This window comes from Giraffa tippelskirchi, chromosome 4 (genome assembly GCF_054371585.1).
Source record: "Giraffa tippelskirchi isolate mGirTip1 chromosome 4, T2T-mGirTip1v1.2.pri, whole genome shotgun sequence".
Classification (NCBI taxonomy): domain Eukaryota; kingdom Metazoa; phylum Chordata; class Mammalia; order Artiodactyla; family Giraffidae; genus Giraffa; species Giraffa tippelskirchi.
In genome coordinates, this window is record NC_137278.1 from 34300378 (window position 1) to 34322262 (window position 21885).

General features: G+C 41.0%; 1 long non-coding RNA gene across 1 annotated transcript; it reads right to left on the minus strand.

Annotated features, from left to right (window-relative positions):
• Positions 1-541: 541 nt before the first annotated feature.
• Positions 542-19860, minus strand: LOC145503839 (uncharacterized). The gene is made up of 3 exons (XR_014051833.1): positions 19757-19860; positions 6023-6763; positions 542-2276 (listed from the first exon to the last, which is right to left on the minus strand). It is a non-coding gene; the product is annotated as an uncharacterized LOC145503839 (long non-coding RNA).
• Positions 19861-21885: the final 2025 nt, after the last annotated feature.

Here is a 21885-nt window from a genome sequence, read left to right on the forward strand (position 1 = left end):
GGAAGACTCTCCAGGGAATAATGAGGCATCCAGATCTACAGCTAGGGCACGGGGTGGCTACTGAACCAAATCTAATTCACTGTCCCCATCCATTGGTGGTCAGTAAGGAGCCAATGTTGATCTTTGCAAGCAACTGCTGATTGGCTATCCCAGCTGACATCCAGTTTAGAAAAAGTTAAGCACTCAACATTTCCTCTGCTTTGGGTGGTGTGCAGAGTTTTTTGGGTTTTTTTTTCCTTTTCCTACACTAAAAATATGAACTTCAGTAGGAGATTTCCTTGGCAGTCCACAGGTTAGGACTCTACACTTCCATGGCAAGGGGACCAGGTTCAGACTCTGGTTAGGGAACTAAGATGACACAAGCTGTATGGTGTAGTAAAAAATATGTGTGTGTGTGTGTGTGTGTGTGTGTGAAGGAAACATATCATTTAAAGTGGTTAGGATCTCAGATAGGTTCTAAAGGCCTTATTTTACCCATTGTTAATAGTACTGAGTTCAATGGTACATATCAGTTACAAAGAATCATGCTTGTATAAGAAAATGCAATCTCAGTTCTTTATCAGCCTTTCAGGATCCCCTAGACCTTGGAGTAAGGATTCAGGACAGGAGCCCTTCATTGTTTATGACTGATTTCTAGTCAGTTCAGTTCAGTTCAGTTCAGTCTCTCAGTCGTGTCCGACTCTTTGCGACCTCATGAACCACAGCACACCAGGCCTCCTTGTCCATCACCAACTCCCTGAGTCCACCCAAACCCATGTCCATCAAGTCAGTGATGCCATCCAGCCATCTTATCCTCTGTCATCCCTTTCTCCTCCTGCCCTCAATCTTTCCCAGCATCAGGGTCTTTTCAAATGAGTCAGCTCTTCGCATGAGGTGGCCAAACATCTGTTGAGTTTCAGCTTCAACGTCAGTCCTTCCAATGAACACCCAGGACTGATCTCCTTTAGGATGGACTGGTTGGATCTCCTTGCAGTCCAAGGGACTCTCAAGAGTCTTCTCCAACACCACAGTTCAAAAGCATCAATTCTTCGGTGCTCAGCTCTCTTTATAGTCCAACTCTCACATCCATACATGACCACTGGAAAAACCATAGCCTTGACTAGATGGACCTTTGTTGGCAAAGTAATGTCTCTGCTTTTTAATATGCTATCTAGGTTGGTCATAACTTTCCTTCCAAGGAGTAAGCATCTTTTAATTTCATGGCTGCAGTCACCATCTGCAGTGATTTTGGGGCCCAGAAAAATAAAGTCAGCCACTGTTTCCCCATCTATCTGCCATGAAGTGATGGGACCAGATGCCATGATCTTAGTTTTCTGAATGTTGAGCTTTAAGCCAACTTTTTCTCCACTTTCTTCAATTTCAGTCTGAATTTGGCAATAAGGAGCTCATGATCTGATCCACAGTCAGCTCCCAGTCTTGTTTTTGCTGACTGTATAGAGCTTTTCCATCTTTGGCTGCAAAGAATATAATCAATCTGATTTCGGTGTCGACCATCTGGTGATGCCCATGTGTAGAGTCTTCTCTTGTGTTGTTGGAAGAGGGTGTTTGCTATGACCAGTGCGTTCTCTTGGCAGAACTCTATTAGCCTTTGCCCTGCTTCATTCTGTACTCCAAGGCCAAATTTGCCTGTTACTCCAGGTGTTTTTTGACTTCCTGCTTTTGCATTCCAGTCCCCTATAAAGAAAAGGACATCTTTTTTGGGTGTTAGTTCTAGAAGGTCTTGTAGGTCTTCATAGAACTGTTCAGCTTCAGCTTCTTCAGCGTTACTGGTTAGGGCATAGACTTGGATTACCGTGATATTGAATGGTTTGCCTTGGAAACAAACAGAGATCATTCTGTCATTTTTGAGATTGCATCCAAGTACTGCATTTCGGACTCTTTTGTTGACTATGATGGCTTCTCCATTTCTCCTAAGGGATTTCTGCCCACAATAGTAGATATAATGGTCATCTGAGTTAAATTCACCCATTCCAGTCCATCTTAGTTCATTGATTCCTAGAAGTCAATGTTCATTCTTGTCATCTCCTGTTTGACCACTTTCAATTTGCCTTGATTCATGAACCTAACATTTCAGGTTCCTACGCAATATTGCTCTTTACAGCATCGAATCTTGCTTCTATCACCAGTTCCATTCACAACTGAGCGCGGCGGCGCACTGAGCACGGCCGAGAGGAGCTATCCCGGGCCGGAGGTCCAGGCGGCGGCCGAGAAGAGCTACCGCGCGTCTGCGGTAAAGGGCGGCAGCTGTGCTTTCTCGGAGCAGCCGTGGAGAGACCCTGCGTCCAAGGTAAGAGAAACCCAGGTAAGACGGTGGGCACTGAGAGAGGGGATCAGGGGGCAGACAGGCTGAAACTACAGTCACGGACAACTAGCTAATCTGATCACATGGACCACAGCCTTGTCTAACTCAATGAAACTAAACCATGCCGTGTGGGGCCACCCAAGACGGACAGGTCATGGTGGAGAGGTCTGACAGAATGTGGTCCACTGGAGAAGGGAATGGCAAAACACTTCAGTATTGTTGCCTTGAGAACCCCATGAACAGTATGATTTCTAGTCAAGAGAGGCCAAATATGATTATGACACACTGAATGAATGAGGGTTTTACAGTTGATTGAACAGAGACTTTGGAGAAGGAAATGGCAACCCACTCCAGTATTCTTGCCTGGAGAATCCCAGGGACGGCGGAGCCTGACGGGCTGCCGTTTATGGGGTCGCACAGAGTTGAGCACGACTGAAGCGACTTAGCAGCAGAACAGAGACAGATCATAGGAGGCTTGCCTCCTCATGTGGTCACACAGCACATGGTAATATAGGTATGCCAAATTCACAAGGACTTGCCCCTTAGGTACCATCCTCAGACTGGAAGCATTTACCTTACATAGATTCCACCTTTCTCTAGCCAGCATTGCACACTATGTTGACTCATCATTTTGGAGACTAGCTAATTGGCTGCTAAACTGCTTTAGTCCCCAGTGCGAATTTTTAAGAAATAAAGTTCTTTACCACATCTCTCAGCTATTTTTCTTTTCTTATGAGTAATTACAAATATCCTCTAGAATCTTCTCATTTGCCTACTTGGAAGAAACTCAAAGAAACAAGACAGAAACCTGCTGGTTCAATCATATATGAGTAGCTCAGGAAACACGTTTGTGAGAAAGGAAGAATCACAAAGTTTAGCATTAGAAAAAGTGGGAGAGAAAAAGCAGTACACATAGGAAGCACAAAATGAGATTATAGAAATAAATCCAAATATGTCAGTAACCACAATAAATGTGAATGGACTAAACTGACCTATTAAAACTAGAGAAAGTATTAGATTGAAAAATATTATAAATCCAAATATATTTTTAAGAGCCTTATTAAACTGTAAGGAAATCCAAATATATATTTTAGAAGAGTCTTATTAAACTGTAAGGATGCAAAAGGACAGAAAAAAGCATGAAAGAATATAGAACTGTCAAATACTCACCAAAAAAAAAAAGGTAATGTGGTTATTATATCAGACAAATGAGTTTAAAACAAAAAAGCATTATTAGGGATAAAGTGAGTCACTACATTTTGATAAAAGTGCTAATTCATCAGGTAGGTGTAACAACTCTAAATGCATATGTACTTATAGTTGACCTAGGAGGAGTCATTTGAAATGTTCTTAAAGGATAAGTAGGAGTTCACCAGAAAGACAAGGGGAGAGGGCAGGGAGAAGAACATGCCAGACAGAGGAAACATAAGGCACCAAAATCCAGAGAGGTAAGAAAATGTAGCATTGTATGGAGATCTAAAGCACTGGATAATTACACTGATGAAATCTTTGTTTCTTTTACATTTTCATGTACCAGGAAGAACTATACCAAGTTCCTCTACAGCATAAAACCAAAGCCACTAGAAAAAGAATATTTACTTACACAGGGACGAGAGGACTGAAAGAGCTATGGTTTCATTTTCTCTGGCAAGTCCTGCACTGCAGATTTTTGCTAAATCCCAGAGTAATTCGCTCTGGTGATGTCATTTTCGCCCTGGATGATGACACATCCTAAACAGTCATGTGGCTGATACCCTCTGGCTGTCATGGAAAGGTCCAGACAAAACCGGCAGCACTGCTCAGCCTCAGAGTGCCAGCAGGCCGCCTTGGCTCCTCGCTTTCAAAATTACAGTCTGACTTGTTACATGTAATAAAAAGAGGGTGAGAAAGGAGAAAGAAAAACAAAGTGTGGAAACAATTTCATATTAATGTCATGACCTAATGCATCCATCTGATCTCAGTTGGCAAAGGAAGCAGAAGATCCAGTCTGACAAAAAAGATCCGGGATAGTTGCACAACAGGGTTCTGAGCTAGGATCGTCTTTTATTTATTTCTTTATATATTGTCAGTCAATCACGAGCAAAACACCTCAAAGAGCAACCCAAAACTTTCAGTATGTAAGGCACACTTGACGAGGAATTGCTTTTTAAAATTTCAGATGATTTAGATAATTTGTGGCCTTTGAATTTGGACCCCATTTTTTGCTGGTACTTTAAACGAAGAAATTATCTAATATGTGGTAGGAATTGGTGCTTATCTGGATTAGACAGTAAAGAATCTGGCTACAATGTGGGAGACATGGGTTAAGTCCCTGGGTCGGGAAGATCCCCTTGAGAAGAGAATGGCTACCCATTCCAGTATGGCTACCCGTTAATGGCTACCTGTTGCCTGGAGAGTTCCATGGACAGAGAAGCCAGGCGGGCCACAGTCCATGGTGTCACAAAAGAATCGGACATGACTGAGTGATGAACACTTCCAAATACATATATATATATATATATATATATATATATATATATACCCATTTTTAACTTTGGTGATGAAAACTGGAAAATCAGAGAAGGAGGCAAGAGGGACGTGAGAAAGGATTGTTTCTTTTCCTGGTTTCTTCTAAAATGTCCTTTTCTGCAAGGTCAATCTTGTTTTTCCTTTAATCATAGCAGAAAGCATTCTCCATATCAGAGAAAGTGAAGGGCAGGCCTTGAACTCTGTGTTCTATTTTCTCTCCAGCTATCCAGGTTTGTCCTCTGCCCTTCAAGGAGCTCTGTCCCTCTCTTCTCTTACTGATTCCTCCTTTGTTTGTTCATTCCTCAGTTTCTTTCTTGCCCAACACAGAATGGCAGAACTTTTGCAGCCTAGTACTTTATGTAGAGGCTGCTTTATTTTATTAATTCAGCAAGTGTTTATCAAGCACCTGCTGTCTGCCAGCACTGTTCTGGGTGCTGGAAATACCGCAACAAACAAAGCAGAAGAAATCCTTTCTGTCACCAGGTTCCCATAGAGGGCCGCCAGGGAAGGTAGTGCAGAGGAAGTGCTCTTTGAGCTGACATCTGAATCATGAAAAGGAGTGAACCTAGGGGAGCACACTCGGAAGAGGTTTCCAGCCAGAGGGACCAGACCCAAAAAAATGGCTTTGAGAGGAGCATCAGTTCATGCATTCCAGGAAAAGGAAGGAATTCCATGAGCTATTCCTGGGATCCAGTCACCCGCCCATGAAGGGCACTTGTAGCTGCTAGGTCACTGGACTAGAGCCATGCCAAGAGAGAAAGACATGCCCCCTGCTCAAAGTGAGAAGTTCAGATTCTGAAGGGTGGCTTCTAATTCCATTCCGAGCTATGGAGTTGGAGGTCGGGGTGGGGGATCCTGTGCTTCCAGAAAAGCAGTGTGATAGCTGTTGGCGATGGCAGAGTAGAAAGACTAGGGCCTGAGGAGCAGAGAGGGGAGGCCAGTGCAACAGTCCAGTCTCCCAAGGTGGTGGCAGAGAACAAGAGAAAGATGAGGGCTCTCTAAGAAAGGGAGAGGGGGGCACAGTGTCTTCCAGAGAAAATGTATCAGTTTGGATGAGGAAGAATGGGAGTTAGAAATATGAAACAAGGGAAATTAGCTTAGGACATTCTGCTCACAGAGTTCCAGAGTCGGATTAAAAGCAGTCTCAAGAGAAAGACCTAAACACCTGGGGGACCAACGGCCTGGAGCTAACACACAGATAGGTGTACTTACCTGTATACTTACCTGACTCACACCTATAGTCACATGCTCATGCAGCCATCACAGGTGCTTTTACATTGTGTGCCAGGTTGAGGAAAATGAGCACAAAATATTGCATTGGCCAAAAATTTTGTTCAGGTTTTTGTATAACTTCTTATGGAAAAACTCAAATGAACTTTTTAGCCATCTCAATACCTTTTTTTATACAGAAGGCAGGAGGACCATTCATCCAGTTCATTCTTACAGACTGCATCCAAAGGTTAAGTGCCTTTTAACCTTTGTTCCCCTTCAGTAAAACATGGAAGTCACGAGCGTGGGTGTGTGCTCAGTCGGTAAGTCATGTCTGATTCTTTGGGACCCCATGAACTGTAGCCACCAGACTTTTCTGTCCGTGGGATTTTCCAGGGAAGAACACAGGAGTCAGTTGCCATGTCCTCCTCCAGGGGATCTTCCAGAACCTAGGATGGAATGTGTTTGTCTTACGTCTCCTGCATTGGAAGGAGGGTTCTTTATCTGCTGAGACACATTGGAAGCCCAAATGTCACATATTACCTCTCAAAGCTATTCGAAATTTCAAAGTAAAAATAGTAACTAAAAACAAAGCAAGGTGATTTCAGAATGTTTCTTCAAGCTACATATGTCCCCTCTGCCCAGATTTTGGTCTGCACCTTTCCGATCTAGAGGCTTTCCATCAGGATCTCTGCTGAGTTGTCAAGCTTGAAAGGGTGGCCACATCTGCACACCAGCCTCGGGCTGTGTTCATTAACCCAAAAGAGAAAAGGAAAAGGCAACAACTTAGTGAACTGCCAAAGCTTGTCTTTAAAAATACGTAGATGGGTTGAGTCAGGGAAGGAGAAGGACCCTGGAGTAAAGAGAGAGCTTACCTGGCTTCAGAGAGCAAAGCTAGGACCAGGAACTAAAAATTTCAGAAAAAAAGTTTCATATTAAAAAAAAAAAATCTCACTAAAGATGCTAAAGATCAGAACTTTCTGACAGTGGATGAACTGCAGGTGGGCTGGGTTGCAAGCAGGAGCCTGCCCTTGGTCTAAGGTCCCTTCCAACACTTTCATTCTATGATTTGGTTTCTATCTAAACACCATGAGTGCAGCACTGAGTGAGGGTGTTCACAAAGATTTTTGTTTTCTTTCTCTTCAGGAATAGTCAATTAAAAAGAAATATCAACTTCATTAGCCATTAGGCAAATACAAAGCAAAATCCCAATGAGACACCACTTACCACTCACTAGGATGGTTATAACAAAAAAGATAGACCCTAATGAATGTTGACAAGGATTGTGTAGAAACCAGAACCTTCATGTATTGCTGGTGGTGATCTCAGAGAAACAGCAGTGCGTGGTCCTGAACAGAGATCTTGATTCCCTGCCTAGGACTCGAACCTGCATAGCCTGTATGGAAAACCAAGAATCCTAGTCGCTAGACTACCAGGGGCTAGAAGCTAGAAGCAAAGTGGCCCTGGTCCTTGCCCCTGTTTGAAAGCAAGAATGTTTCAAGGAGGGAAAAACTGTTAAAACAGGTGATGGTGTTCAATTGCTAAGTCGTGTCCAACTCTCTGCAACCCCATGGACTGTATCATACCAGGCCTTCCTGTTCCTCACTATCTCCAGGTGTTTGCCCCAAGTTCATGTCCATTGAATCAGTGATGCCATCCAACCATCTCATCCTCTGTTGCCCTCTTCTCCTTCTGTCCTCAATCTTTCCCAGCATTGGGGTCTTTTCCAATGAGTAAAAGCAGGTACAAAGTTTATTATTAGAGACAGAGCACAAGAAATGGGAGAGCATAAGGAGAAACAGTTTATTTAAGACAGAAGCAAGGCAGAAAAACACCCCGAGAGAAAGAGTATGGGTGTCCTCTCCAATGAGGAGGAACACAGTAAAGAGGCAGTTAAATTATTTATATAGGGCAGTTCTTCTGGGTATTTGTTTGCCTTTGGCTAATTATCTCACTTCTTTTTTCACACCTGAGTGGTCCTAGAATCCTCCCCAACATGCATGTGCAACTTTTTGCTAAGATGGATCCCACTGCAGAGGCCTGTGGGGGTATGTCCACACTTACTATGGGGTGGCACTCCCTACCTTTTTGACTCCCATGGAGCCTTCCTGCACATGTACAGACAGGGAAGTGTTCCTTGACCTCGGGAGTGGTCATCTCATCTCTTTACTCTAGCAGAGCTCAGCTCCTGCCATTAACTTTGTCCTTGGAGTGTCTGGGGAAAACTAAAGCTTCAATTTTACTCCACTTGACAAACATCATCTGTTTGGCCGAGAGGCCCATCTGTCTCCTACCTCAGTGGGAATGTAAAATGGTACAGCCTCTTTGGAAAACAGTCTGGCAATTCCTCAAAATGTTGAACATAGAGTTGTCATATGACTCAGCAATTTCATTCCTAGTTATATACTTGAGAAACAAAAACGTTTAAGTCCACACAAAAACTTGTACATGAATGTTCATAGCAGTATTATTCATAATAACTGAAAACAACTCAAATATACATTGGAAACAATCGAAATGCCCAACAACTGATGAATGGCTAAATAAAGTGTGGTATATACATATAATGGAATGTTATTCAGCAGCAAAAGGGAATGAAGTCTTGATACATGTTACAACATGGGTGAACCTTGAAAACACTGTAAGTAAAAGAAGCCAGTCATGAAAGACCACATATTATAGGATGCCAGCTATGTGAAATGTCCAGAATAGGCTCATCTATAGAGACAGAAGACATAAGTAGATTCGTGGTTGTCTAGGTCTGGGGAGGGGGAGGAAGAGTGAAGAATGGAGGGAGAGGAGTTGGGGAAGAAATAGGAAGTGACTGCTGATGGCTACACAGTTTCCTTTTGGAATAATGAAAATACTCTAAAGTTGGTTGTGATGATGGTTGAGCAACTATGCAAATAAACAAACAAACAAAAAAACCTCACAGCTAACACAACATTGTAAATTAACTATTGTTGTTGTTGTTTTTTAGTCGCTAAGTCATGACCAACTCTTTGCGACCACATGGACTGCAGCACATCAGGCTTCCCTGTCCTTCACCATCTCCTGGAATTTGCTCAAACTCATGTCCATTGAGTCGGTCATACCATCCAACCATCTCTTCCTCTATCATCCTTGAACTCCTGCCTTCAATCTTTTCCAGCATCAGGGTCTTTTCCAATGAATTGGCTATTCGCATCAGGTGCCAAAGTATAGGAGCTTCAGCATCAGTCCTTCCAATGAATATTCAGGGTTGATTTCCTTTAGGATTGACTGGTATTATCTCTTTGCTGTCTAAGGGACTCTCAAGAGTCTTCTCCAGTACCACAGTTCGAAAGCATCAGTTCTTCATGCTCAGCCTTCTTTATGGTCCAGCTCTCACATCCGTACATGACTACTGGAAAAACCATAGCTTTGACTATACAGATCTTTGTCAGCAAAGTAATGTCTCTGCATTTTAATATACTGTCTAGGTTGATCATAGCTTTTCTTCCAAGGACCAAGCTTTACACTTTAATTAAAAAATCACATGCCATTAAAGAAAGAAATTGATAAATTTAAAAAAATTGACAAGTACACAATGAAAAAAAATGTATAGTATGTGGATTATATTAATATCTCAATAAGACTGCTAAAAAAAAAAACAGAATGCCAGCACCAAGTTCAGAATGCAAATGATTGATGTATCCCAGACCAGTTTAGATTTCACTGTCAACACATAAGGGGCAGTGGGAGAGATAGAAAGAGAGGGATCAAGAGAGAAGGAAAGAAAGAAGGGCAAGAGGGTATAAAAGAAAAAGAAAAAAAAACTATTCTTACAGCACAATGGGAAGTAGATTTTTAACATAAATATTATTTGTAATTTGCTAATTAAAGCAGGATCTCTATCATGTAAATATGTACTTCTGAATTCTGACACCACAGGTGTTTTTAAGATGATTTATTCTGAATTTTCCCCTGAGACCCAAACAACAGAGCACTCTGAGCTGCACCCAGTGTCTAGTGCGCGCACACACACACACACACACACTAACTTGATGAAAGGCCTCTGCCCCCCACTCTCCGAGATCCATCACTTCATGCTGGCTCAGTGCAACCCATGATGCTAAACATTTCTTCTTGAGATAACACCATCCTGAACTCACAGGACCGGTTCTGTACTTCTTTTGCTCTCTATCTTCTGAATAAAAGGTTTGTGGGTTGTTACGCTGCCCATATTAGAAATAAAAACTACTTTGGGAAGATTTGAGTGTCGGAAGCTCTTAGATAAGAAAAGACAAATGAATTAAGTTGTCAAACCCGTCTTTTCAGAGTATGAATGCAATAGATTCTTGTATAATGAAGTATCATTATCCAGGGGTGCTGAGAATCCCTTTTCTTTCTCCTCTTTGTGTTCCGTCTCATAGTCCTGGAGGTACTTGAGAATTATATGGCACTTGTAACAATTGTACAGGTGACTAAAGATATTTCATAGAAGCAAACCATTCATATTACTTTTAAAATGTAAATATGTAGACGTAGCTGCATGAAACATAATGCTGATTCTTTATATTGATAACTAGATGGATATTAAACACAAAGATTGCAATCATTTAAATTTATAAATATATTTAATATGATTTAATAAAATATTCAGTTGAATTTAAAAGTTCAACTGTATTTAAATAATTTTATTTAAAATGGTGTATTCATGAATTATTTTCACATTTTGACTTTAATTTTAACAGATAATACAAATAGTTTAAAGCAGTAACTTTTTGAAAATATTCTAAGTAATTATAATTTAAAATGTACATTCATTTTAACTTTTACATTTTGATAACATGTACTCAAATTTTAAACATTTTGAATGAGATTGCACTTTATTTTTAATTTGTTATTACTGTCAGTTGAACACAAATTACATGAAAATCTTTAAGAACATAATTGGGAATTCCCTGGTTGTCTAATGGTTAGGACTCTGAGTTTTCACTGCCCTAGGCCTGGGTTTAATTCCTGGTAAAGGAACTAAGATCTTGCAAGCCATGCAACATGGCCTAAATAAATAAATAAACAAACAAATAAAATATGGCTCTTTTTTATTTTTAAAACAAGAACATAGTAATTTTGCTGAAATCAAGAAAATGTTGTGAAATAAATGAATGATTTATGGATTACTTATGTCTTTTGTCACTCTTATAAAATGTCACTAGCTCATCCAAACTCCTTTATTAAACTGTTCCCTCATAGTTGGTAAAGAATCTGCCTGCAATGCAGGAGACCACGGTTCGATCCCTGGGTTGGGAAGATCCCCTGGAGAAGGGAAAGACTACCCACTCCAGTATTCTGGCCTGGAGAATTCCATGGACTGTACAGAGTCAGACTGAGAAACTTTCACTTTCACTTTACATGCCAAAGCAGACAAACAACATACATTTTTTAAACACCCACATTTGAAAATTCCTCTAGGTACAGTCCCCTGTAATGTACAGCCAGCAAAGCAACCATGACATTCCCTCATTTTCTCGGCTAAATTTAGAAGCAAATATTTTCAGAACATGAAATTAAATTACAAAGGTCATAGGACAAATGAATAATAGGCCATGTGTGGTTAATTACACTTAGTTCTAAAGAACAAAGTCATCCTAGCCTCTATATAAAAATTGTGTATATAGTTATTTCATTTTGAAATGTCAAAGGGTTACTTGGTTTCAAGAGGAAAATGGATAAGCATGAAGATATTTATGTGATACTGGAAAAAAATATTCCTAAGAGAATGTAATGTTTAATTCTTTATTGCTTTCTTTTGTCCTGTGGCTGGCTTATAAATATGCAATGCACAATTCTTTGTGCCACTGAAATTAAGGGTTCACAGTATTTTTAGTCTTTTCAGAGAAAAGAACCAAATAATTAAGATACAGAGAAGATATGATTGTTTCCCAACAGCTACTAAATCTGATGAACCATTATAGTCATAAGATACACAGAATTACATTTAATCTTTTTCCATGAGATAACCTGTACTTTTAACTTCAAACCGGATGCTGTTTTTATCTACCCTTAATACTTCAGACTTCAAAAAGAAAACATTTCTGAAATACTTGAATCAAAGCCACTTGTCTGCCTAGTTTTTATTTCTACTGTAATTAAAGCAAGGAACTTAATTGTGAGTGAACTCATTCTAATACTCCAATAAGACAAAATAAGCAAGCCATATTGTTAATAGCAATGATGGAAGTGATAGCTCTGGGCGGTCTAGCAAATGCTTACCTGTGACTTGGGGTGTTCACCTAAAAAAAGACATACTGAGGCCAGCTCTGCCATGTTCTGGGAGATCAGAGAGAGTTTTCCTCTCAATATTTTTTTTCCTCTGTTGCTCTAGGACTTATATTCTAGCTTATTCTGGTTGGTTTAACAAGCATCACTGGACCCTTATTGTCAGACACTGTGCTGAATATTAGGAATTCAAAGATAAAGACTACAGTCTTTGGGTTCAAGAAGCCCAATCTAGAGGATTCAGATAATGGGAATACTGTGTGATATGTATTCTCTGCTAGAGGCATGAGTATGGTCTAGCCCAACCGACAGATTTTGAGTCCAGAGGAGGGAATCATTTACTTCATCTTGATAACTCCTCTAAGGCCCATTCAAACTATAAAATGTATATGATCCTAGTTGATGTATATGACTGATGTATATGTATATGATTCTAGGTTTCTTATTATTTCATCTGAGGCATTTAACAGACCTTCTCCAATGCTGATGCCAAAATTGGTCTTATAGCCTCTTCCAGGCTTCTCTTAATGTTTTCCTTATGTTATTAACCTACCTAAAACCCCACAGTTACTTTTTATCCAGGAGGGCCGTTTTGAGAGTGCAGTACCCCTTCAGCCTGATTTGGTGGAGAATGACTTTGTCATCTTACTCAAGTTACTTTCCACAGACTCAAATTTTAAAAGACTTTACTTGTCTTTGATCCTTTTGAAATGAATACAAGTCTGAGACGTAACTCCTCTCTTCTATTTTGGAAAAGAGAGGCCTTAAATTGGTTCTATCCTGTGGTTTATTGGGCAGCTTCTTGCCAGTGTCTGAGGCGGGTCCCAGTCTCAGTCTCTTGGTTTGCATTACGCAAGTGCATAGGGTTTGCTGATTCAGGAATCATTCTGTTCTTTGTAGCTCTTCTGCTGGCCACTTCTAAATAAGTAGAACCATCTTCAGCTTGAGTTGTAAAACTCATGTTTTGTTTTGATTTTCTGAGGAGGTTTTCTGAGGAGGTTGCTTTTCTGAGGAGGTTTACCCAAGGTAAAGTGAGATGAATTGTAGATCAGTGAATTTCAAATGGGAGTAAGGAGGGATAAGAGCTTATTCAAACCACACAGCACCCCTCTGCCCATCCCTGTCCACTGCTGCATCTGAGAAGAATGACTGTTGGAGAAAGTGATAATAGCAGATTAGAACCTGGAGGCCAAGTTCCCTTTACATTTCTGTCACCAGCTCCCCAGATGCTCTGTGATCCTGGTTTGCTTTCTGGTCAATACACTAATCTGTTCATCTCTATATTTTGAATTTAAATAAATAAAAATTTTAAGTGAAATCTCAAAGAATGAAATGTATATTGAAAAAGCTATCATAGAAAAAATATATGTATTTCGACCGTCTACTGTACTTAATCCCCAAAACAAATGGCAGAGTTGGTTGAATTGGGTTCATTCAGTAAGCCTCATTTCCCCCTCAAAGAAACAGACATTCAACTGTAGCTGGAGGATGCAATTTCAAAATGATGCCCATTCATTTCCTGGGATGCAATTGAGGTGTGTTGTCCAAACTCCAAGGGCATATCCCTTTACCCAAGGGACAGTAGAATGCTGACAGGGCCCAGCAGAGCCAGGCAGTTACAGACCCACAGAGGGTGAGGGTGTAGCTTGGAGACCTTCATGAGAAGTCTCAGAGAGCCTTTGAATTTGGCACTCTCTACCAGGAGGAGCCCGGTAGGCCACAGTCCGTGGGGTCGCTGGGAGTCAGACACGACTGAGCGACTTCACTTTCACTTTTCCCTTTCATGCACTGGAGAAGGAAATGGCAACCCACTCCAGTATTCTTGCCTGGAGAATCCCAGGGACAGTGGAGCCCGGTGGGCTGCCGTCTATGGGGTCGCACAGAGTCGGACACGACTGAAGCGACTTAGCAGCAGCAGCAGCAGCAACCAGTTACCTGAGTGCATCTCATTCCTGGCCAAAGGCATTTTCTCCTTAGCTTTCTCTAAAAGTCTCATCTTGCCATGCCTCCCCCTCCACTTTAGTTCTAAAAATCCTTGTTCTCCTTAGTGTTCTAAGAGGCAATAGCTCTTGTCTGGCCCCTCCAATCCTTGTTCCTCTCTCGGATCTACCTATCTTTATGGCTTTGTTGCTGTTCAGTTGCTAAATCACGTCCAACTCTTTGAGACCCCATGGACTGCAGCACACCAGGCTTCCCTGTCCTTCACTATCTCCTGGAGTTTGCTCAAACTCTGTCTGTTGAGTTTGTGATGCCATCCAAGCATTTTATCCTCTGACACCCTCTTCTCCTCCTTCCTCAGTCTTTCCCAGCATCAGGATCCAATCAGTCGGCTCTTTACATCAAGTGGCTGACTATCTTTATGGCTAGCAAAATCTAATGTATTTATTATCTGGCCATTTACAGAAAAAAAAATGTGTCAACCCATGGTCTAAAGCAGCCACAGCTCCTCTGCAGGGGATGTGTCCAGCACCATCACTCCTGGCCTCTCAACTTTCCCTTGCTCAACATCCCCTCAGGAAGTCATATGAGTTGTATCACTGTTGAACTTGGGAGAAGGAACGGAGCTTAGGTCAGCCCTTATTTCCACAGAGCCAGCCTGTCACAGCAGGATAAATTCTGGTCTATTCTCTGCTATGCAGTACAGGGCCAACAATCACTCTGCTCTAGAACTTTGTCTCAGGATAGACTCCAACTAACCCAAGCTCATAGAGACTGCTATATAGCCAGAATTCAAACTTATTCCATTTTAGTGATAAATGTAATCAGCTAGCCAATGGCCCCTCACATCAGCAGATCGGGGCATTTGCTCCCTGTAGTCAGGGAGCAAAGTGATTTAAATTCTGTATTTACAGCATCACAACTGAATAGGGAGAAGTAGGGAGATGATTTATCAAAGGATACATTTGCCACAGAGACAGAAGAGCTCATATTCTTGGGCCAAGGCCCATTCTCTCCCAAAGAGTATTTGGGAAGCTGCTACCAACTTTGGTTTCCTAGGCTTTGGTTTTCTATGCTATAGGCTGACCATCTCTGCCCACCACCTCTGTTTTCCAGGTTTCCTCCAAACTATCAATTAACTTTACACTTGTTAAGTTAACAGTTACTTTCTGGTGCTTGCTAACCTGAGATTACCCCTTAGGTCTCCTTGGCTGAATTTATAGGTGTTTCCAAAGTTTTCTTTGGAATACTGAATATCTATCAGCTTACTTCAATTGACTTACCACGATCTGTGCGTGTGTGTGTGTGTGTGTCTGTGTGTGTGTGTGTGTGTGTCTTACTCATTTAACTCCCAGAAGGCAACCTCATTTCCTACTTCCAGGTTTCCTTCCAGCCATTACTCCATTTACTGCCAACAAAGGCATTTTTGAGCTCTCTGGAAAGAAAGCTTTCAGTGTGATTGTTTTTTATTATACTTTAAAACTTAACTACCTGAATTCAAGCACTTAAGCAGTTTTTGCTGATTTCATATTGTAATAACTTATTACAATATGAGCTAATGATGACAAATACCTTGTAAAGCCTCTCAGTATAACTCATCTGGTTTTTAACCACTGTTAGTCTTAAGCAATAAACTCAGCACATCTTTAAGATCTCTGATTTGTTTCCAAAGAAGTTGGATAAAAATATTTGATTCTTGAGCAAAGAAAAGCTAGCTGGATGCCTTCTACAATCAGAATCAGTCTCAGATCAGAAGCATCTACCCCCACTGTCTCCCTATTTTTCCTCACCAAACATCTCTCCCGTGTGAGGCATAGTTTAGGGCACTGTAGCTATAACAGTGAAAATATGACATGATAGATTATTCTTGACCTAATGGGTCTTGCATTCTAGTTGAGGGAGACAGACTATAAAAAAGAAAAAACAATAAACATGAAAAATAGCAGCACCTGGTAGTTGCTACAGAAAACAAAACTGAATAATGTAATAGATGGAGGTCATCAGTTTAAGCTGAAACCTGAACAAAAAGTAGGAGCCAATTATAGGAAAATAAGGGTAAAGAACATTACCAGAGAGGAGACCTGGGACAGACCTGAAAGGAGAGACAGGCTTGGTGAGTGAGGGAAGAGAAAGAAGGCTGGAGGATGGCTGGCGGGGAGGAGAATGGGAATAAGAATAAGACTTACATCTAGAGCACAGGATGGAAAATGTGTCAGGAGCAAATACCATGATAATTTCCTCATTTAGAGGGACTGTGGAAACTGTAACTGCCTTACCCTGCCTTATGTTTTCACTCTATCTTAAAAATACGTAATAAGCAAAAGGTGGGCATATAATATGGATTGGTTCAGTGTCCATAGCATTATCTCTGGCCAAATTCATCTGTAAGTCTTTGTAAGATTTATCAGGTGATACCCAGGTTCCAAACAAATGAAATGACATTTGAGAAGAGCAAAAGGGCAAGGATGTTAAAAATTCATCACCATGCCCCTCAAGATCTCAGAGGTCACAGGTGGTTAAAAGCCAAGTGCAGAAGAGTAAGGCCCAAGTGAATGCCTTTTTATGAATTGTTTCACTAAATTTGATGAAATTATCTCTTTGTGGAGGGATGGAGGTATTAGGATTCTGGATCTCAAAATGTGTCTTCCAGCTCAGTAGGACCAAGGAAAGCATAAGTCAGGCCTCAAAATGTATGTTGGCCTTGAAGTTTGCAGGTTTGTAAACTCCTTGTTCTCAGTTCATTTGGCAGAGAGCTGGCTCTGGGGAACTGATTCACATTAATCAGAGTTATAATAGACTAATTAATAAAGTACAATGCTATTTATTCATTACCTATGAGAGTTATAACTACCAACTGAAATTCATATATTTGGTCAGCAGACACTCTTCCTGGTAGAAAAATCTATTTAAGAAATCAAATTAAAGTTGGATGGCTAAAAGTTAAATATGGAAGCTGAACAAATTGAGTTGGATATTTGGAAAGGCAATATTCATTAAGCAGTGTTTTTTCTTTACAAGGACACAGAGTCCTAGCTGGGCAAATGAGCTACTGTTCAGCTGGACAGGGAAGGCCAGTGTTGGACAAACACTGGCAAATTTTTACTCCCAGTCTCTCCTTTTTTCTAGAAATGGGCCAGTGATTCCCAGAGGGTGGTCTGAAGGCCACCTACAAAAAATACTACTTGGGTAGTTATTAAAAATGCATTTTTCAGGCCCTGTCCCACACTTCTGAATCAGAATCTATAGTCTTGGGCTGGGAATACTGATTTCAATTATTTTTCTGTGGAACTGTAAGCACACCAACGTTTTGAAAACCACTGCTAGCTGCTAGGCTACACAGCCTTAGGCAAGTTAGTTAGTTAACTTCTCCAAGATTTAGTTTATTTGTCTGTAGAACAGGGATAATAACAGGTCCTATCTTCCAGGGCTATTGCAGGGATCAAATGAGTCAAGACATGTAAAGCCCTTAGAACAGTGTCTGGAACCTAATAAGTCCTTGGTACCCGCTTCCTGTCATTATTATTACCATGACTATTGTCATCACCTTCATTGTCATTATTTGGCTTGCCACATTCTTGTTTCCTCACAGACTTTATTTTTTTTAATTAAGCGAAGCCAAGTTTATTGGTTATTATAGGAAAGGAGACCATACCCTTGACAGAGTCTTAGAAACATCTCCTAGATTGTTTTTCATTGATGACATTTCAGATTTCTGCTTCTTAAAGGATGGAAAAGATGGTATTCTAAGCCATTTCTAAATCATGCATCAGGATGGATTTATTTTGCAGAAAGTTTCTAATGGCATCCACAGTATTTGAAGTCAAGTTTATTTTGATCTCAGAATTTGGTACACCCTTGCCCCTGCTTTGAAAGTTAGGTTGCATCTTACTTGGGGCTAAAAGTTATCTGTCCACTGGCAACAGCAACATATCAAGTTATTTAAAGTCATTTCTTTAAACGTTGTCACATACCATGAATTACCCTCATCTTTATACCTTCCTTTACAAAATGAACACAATGTAGAAATAGAGTTCTCTCATCTAGAAATTGTTGAGTGAAATCTCTTACAGTATGGAGGCCTTAAAAATCTAAAAACAGAATCTAAGAATAGAACTACCATATGACTGAGCAATTCTACTGATGGGCACGTATCTGGAAAAGATGAAAACTCTAATCTAAAAGGATATATGCACCCTAATGTTCATAGCAGCATTATTTACAATAGCCAAAACAAAGAAACAACCCAAACGTCCATTAACAGATGACTGGTTTAAGAAGATACGGTATGTGTATGTGTACACACACACACAATGGAATATTACTCAGCCATAAAAAAAAATGATGAAATATTGCCATTTGCAGCAACATGGTTGGACCTAGAGAATATCATTCTAACTGAAGTCAGAGAAAGACAAATATTTATATTATATCACTTTTACAGAATCTAAAAAATAATGCAAATAAATCTATACAAAATAGAAACAGACTCACAGACATAGAAGCCTGTTTACCTTATGGTTACCAAAGGGGAAGGAGGGGGGAAATAAACTCAGAGTATGGAATTAAGAAGTTCTGTTCAGTTCAGTTGCTCAGTCGTGTCCAACTCTTTGCAACCCCATGAACTGCAGCATGCCAGGCCTCCCTGTCCATCACCAACTCCCGGAGTCCACCCAAACCTATGTCCATTGACTTGGTGATGCCATCCAACCATCTCATCCTCTGTCATCCCCTTCTCCTCCTGCCTTCAATCCTTCCCAACACCAGAGTCTTTTCAAATGAGTCAGCGCTTCTCATCAGGTGGCCAAAGTATTGGAGTTTCAGCTTCAACATCAGTCCTACCAATGAACACCCAGGACTGACCTCCTTTAGGATGGACTGGTTGGATCTCCTTGCAGTCCAAGGGACTCTCAAGAGTCTTCTCCAACACCACAGTTCAAAAGCATCAATTCTTCGGTGCTCAGCTTTCTTTATAGTCCAACTCTCACATCCATACATGACCACTGGAAAAACCACAGCCTTGACTAGACGGATCTTTGTTGACAAAGTAATGTCTCTACTATACATAAAATAGGTAAGCAACAAGGGTTTACTGTGTAACACAGGGAATAATATTCAATTTCTTGTAATAACCTACTATGGTTATTACAAGTGGCTTCCCTGTTGGCTCAGTGGTAAAGAACCTGCGTGCCAACTCAGGTAGACAGAGGAAACACAGATTCAATCCCTGGGTCAGGAAGATATTCTGGAGGAGGAAATGGCAACCCATTCCAGTATTCTTGCCTGGGAAATCCCATGGACAGGGGAGCCTGGTAGGCTACAGTCCATGGGGTCACAAAAGAGTTGGACTCGACTCAGCAACTAAACAACAACAACAGCAAAACTATGATGGAAAAATAATCTGAAAGAAAAAAAATGTACATATACAAAACTGACTCCCTTTACTGTACACCTGAAATCAGCACAACACTATAAATCAACTATACTTCAATTTAAAAGGATAAAATAGAGTTGTTAAAAAATGAATACATTTTTGCTAAAACAAAAGCTGAGTCTAACCTGGTGAAGAAAAAGGGAAGGTATATCCTGAGTTTAGCTAGGACTTAACTCCTCTGACTTCCTTTATGTCCGATGTGCTTCCCAGGGCTGGGTCTTCCCATTCTAATCAGTATGGATTCTTGTCCCTCCCTCTCACTTCTACTCACCAGTAAACTGTGAGCCTACACTACCCGCTGGTCTGCAGTGGAGGGAACAGCCTGAGCTACTGATGACAAGCGTGGCTCAAACAGCTTGCTGAGAGCGAGCCATGCCTAGCAGACTCACAGTGCTCCACTTGGCTCTCCCGCATTTCACTCACGTGCTGGTTTCTGCTAAACATAGCCCAGTTCCCAGGTCACCAGCTGGCAAGGCTCTGAACTATTTTTAGCTGGGTCCAGGGCTCAGGGCACTAAATTGGGATAGGTAGCTGAGATACCGCTCTAGCTTTTAAAAATAATAACTTCTATTTTTCTCTCGTTACAATTCATCATGACTTCATTTTAGACTTTTTGGAAAATATTGCTGAGGAAAAGGTGAGAACATCGAAAACATGTAGCAAAAAGAAGAACATTAAAATTTCCTTAATTTTAGGGCAATACTCTTCATTGAGGCGCTATATCTATACATAGTAAGGCATACTAATCTTAAATGTACACTTTGATACATTATGTAAGTGTGTACTTGTTTAACCCAAACCCAGATCAGCATTACAGATATTCCAGCATCCCAGAATGTTCTCACTTATTCTTCTGCAGTCAGTATCCCTATGCCTCACACACCTATAATTCCTATCCTGACTTTTATCACTTTTGATTTATCTATTTTTGATTTTCATATAAATGGAATCATATAGTACATATATATATATATTTTGGCCACACAGCACAGCTTATGCAATCTTAGTTCCCTGACCAGAGGTTGAACTTCCACCCTCTGCATTGGAAGCACAGACTCTTAACTACTGGACCACCAGGGAAGTCCCCATCATCATGGTTTTCTTTTATATCTCTCCATATATAGGAGAAGGGAATGGCAACCCACTCCAGTATTCTTGCCTGGGAAATTCCATGGACAGAGGAGCCTGGCAGGCTATGTTCCCTGGGTTGCAAAGTGCTGGACACGACTGAATGACTAACACACACACACACACACACAATTTTTACTTATTTATTTTTGGCTGTATTAAGTCTTTGTTGCTCATGGACTTTTCTCTAGTTGCAGTGAGAGAGGGTGGGGGGGGCAGTGATCGCAGCCTACTCTCTAGTTGCGGTGTGTGGACTTCGCATTACGGTGGCTTCTCTTGTCATGGAGCACGGGCTCTAAGGTGCACAGTCTTCAGCAGCTTCGGCATGTGGGCTCAGCAGTTGTGGCTACCTGGCACTAGAGCCCAGGCTCAATAGTTGTGGTACAGGGACTTAGTTGCTTTGCAGCATGTGATATCTTCCCAGACCAAGGGTCGAACCCATGTCTCCTGCATTGGCTGGCAGATTCTTTACCACTGAGCCACCAGGGAAGCCCACATCACGGTTTTCATTTGTATTTCCCTAGTGACTAATGATGCTGAGTACTTTTTCAGACACTTATTGGACATTTGAACAATCTCATCTGCAAAATGTTTGTTCAAATCTTCAGCCCGTTTTAAAAATTTAGTTGTTTGCCTTTTTTCTTATTGGTTTATAAGATTCAAGCTATTTGTTGGATATTTATCTATCTGTGTCTCTATCGATCTATCTTCTCTCGGTCTGTGACTTGCCCTTTCACAAAACTTATTAATTTTAAGGAAGTCAAATTTATCAGTCTTTCCTTTTATGATTGCTGCTGCTGCTAAGTTGCTTCAGTTGTGTCTGACTCTGTGCAACCCCATAGACGGCAGCCCACCAGGCTCCCCTGTCCCTGGGGTTCTCCAGGTAAGAACACTGGAGTGGGTTGCCATTTCCTTCTCCAATGCATGAAAGTGAAAAGTGAAAGTGAAGTCGCTCAGTCGTGTCCGACTCTTCGAAACCGCATGGACTGCAGTCCACCAGGCTCCTCTGTCCATGGGATTTTCCAGGCAAGAGTACTAGAGTGGGTTGCCATTGCCTTCTCCACCTTGTACGATTACCTTTTCTAGATCCTGTTTAAGAAATATTTGACTGCCCTGCAACCATGAA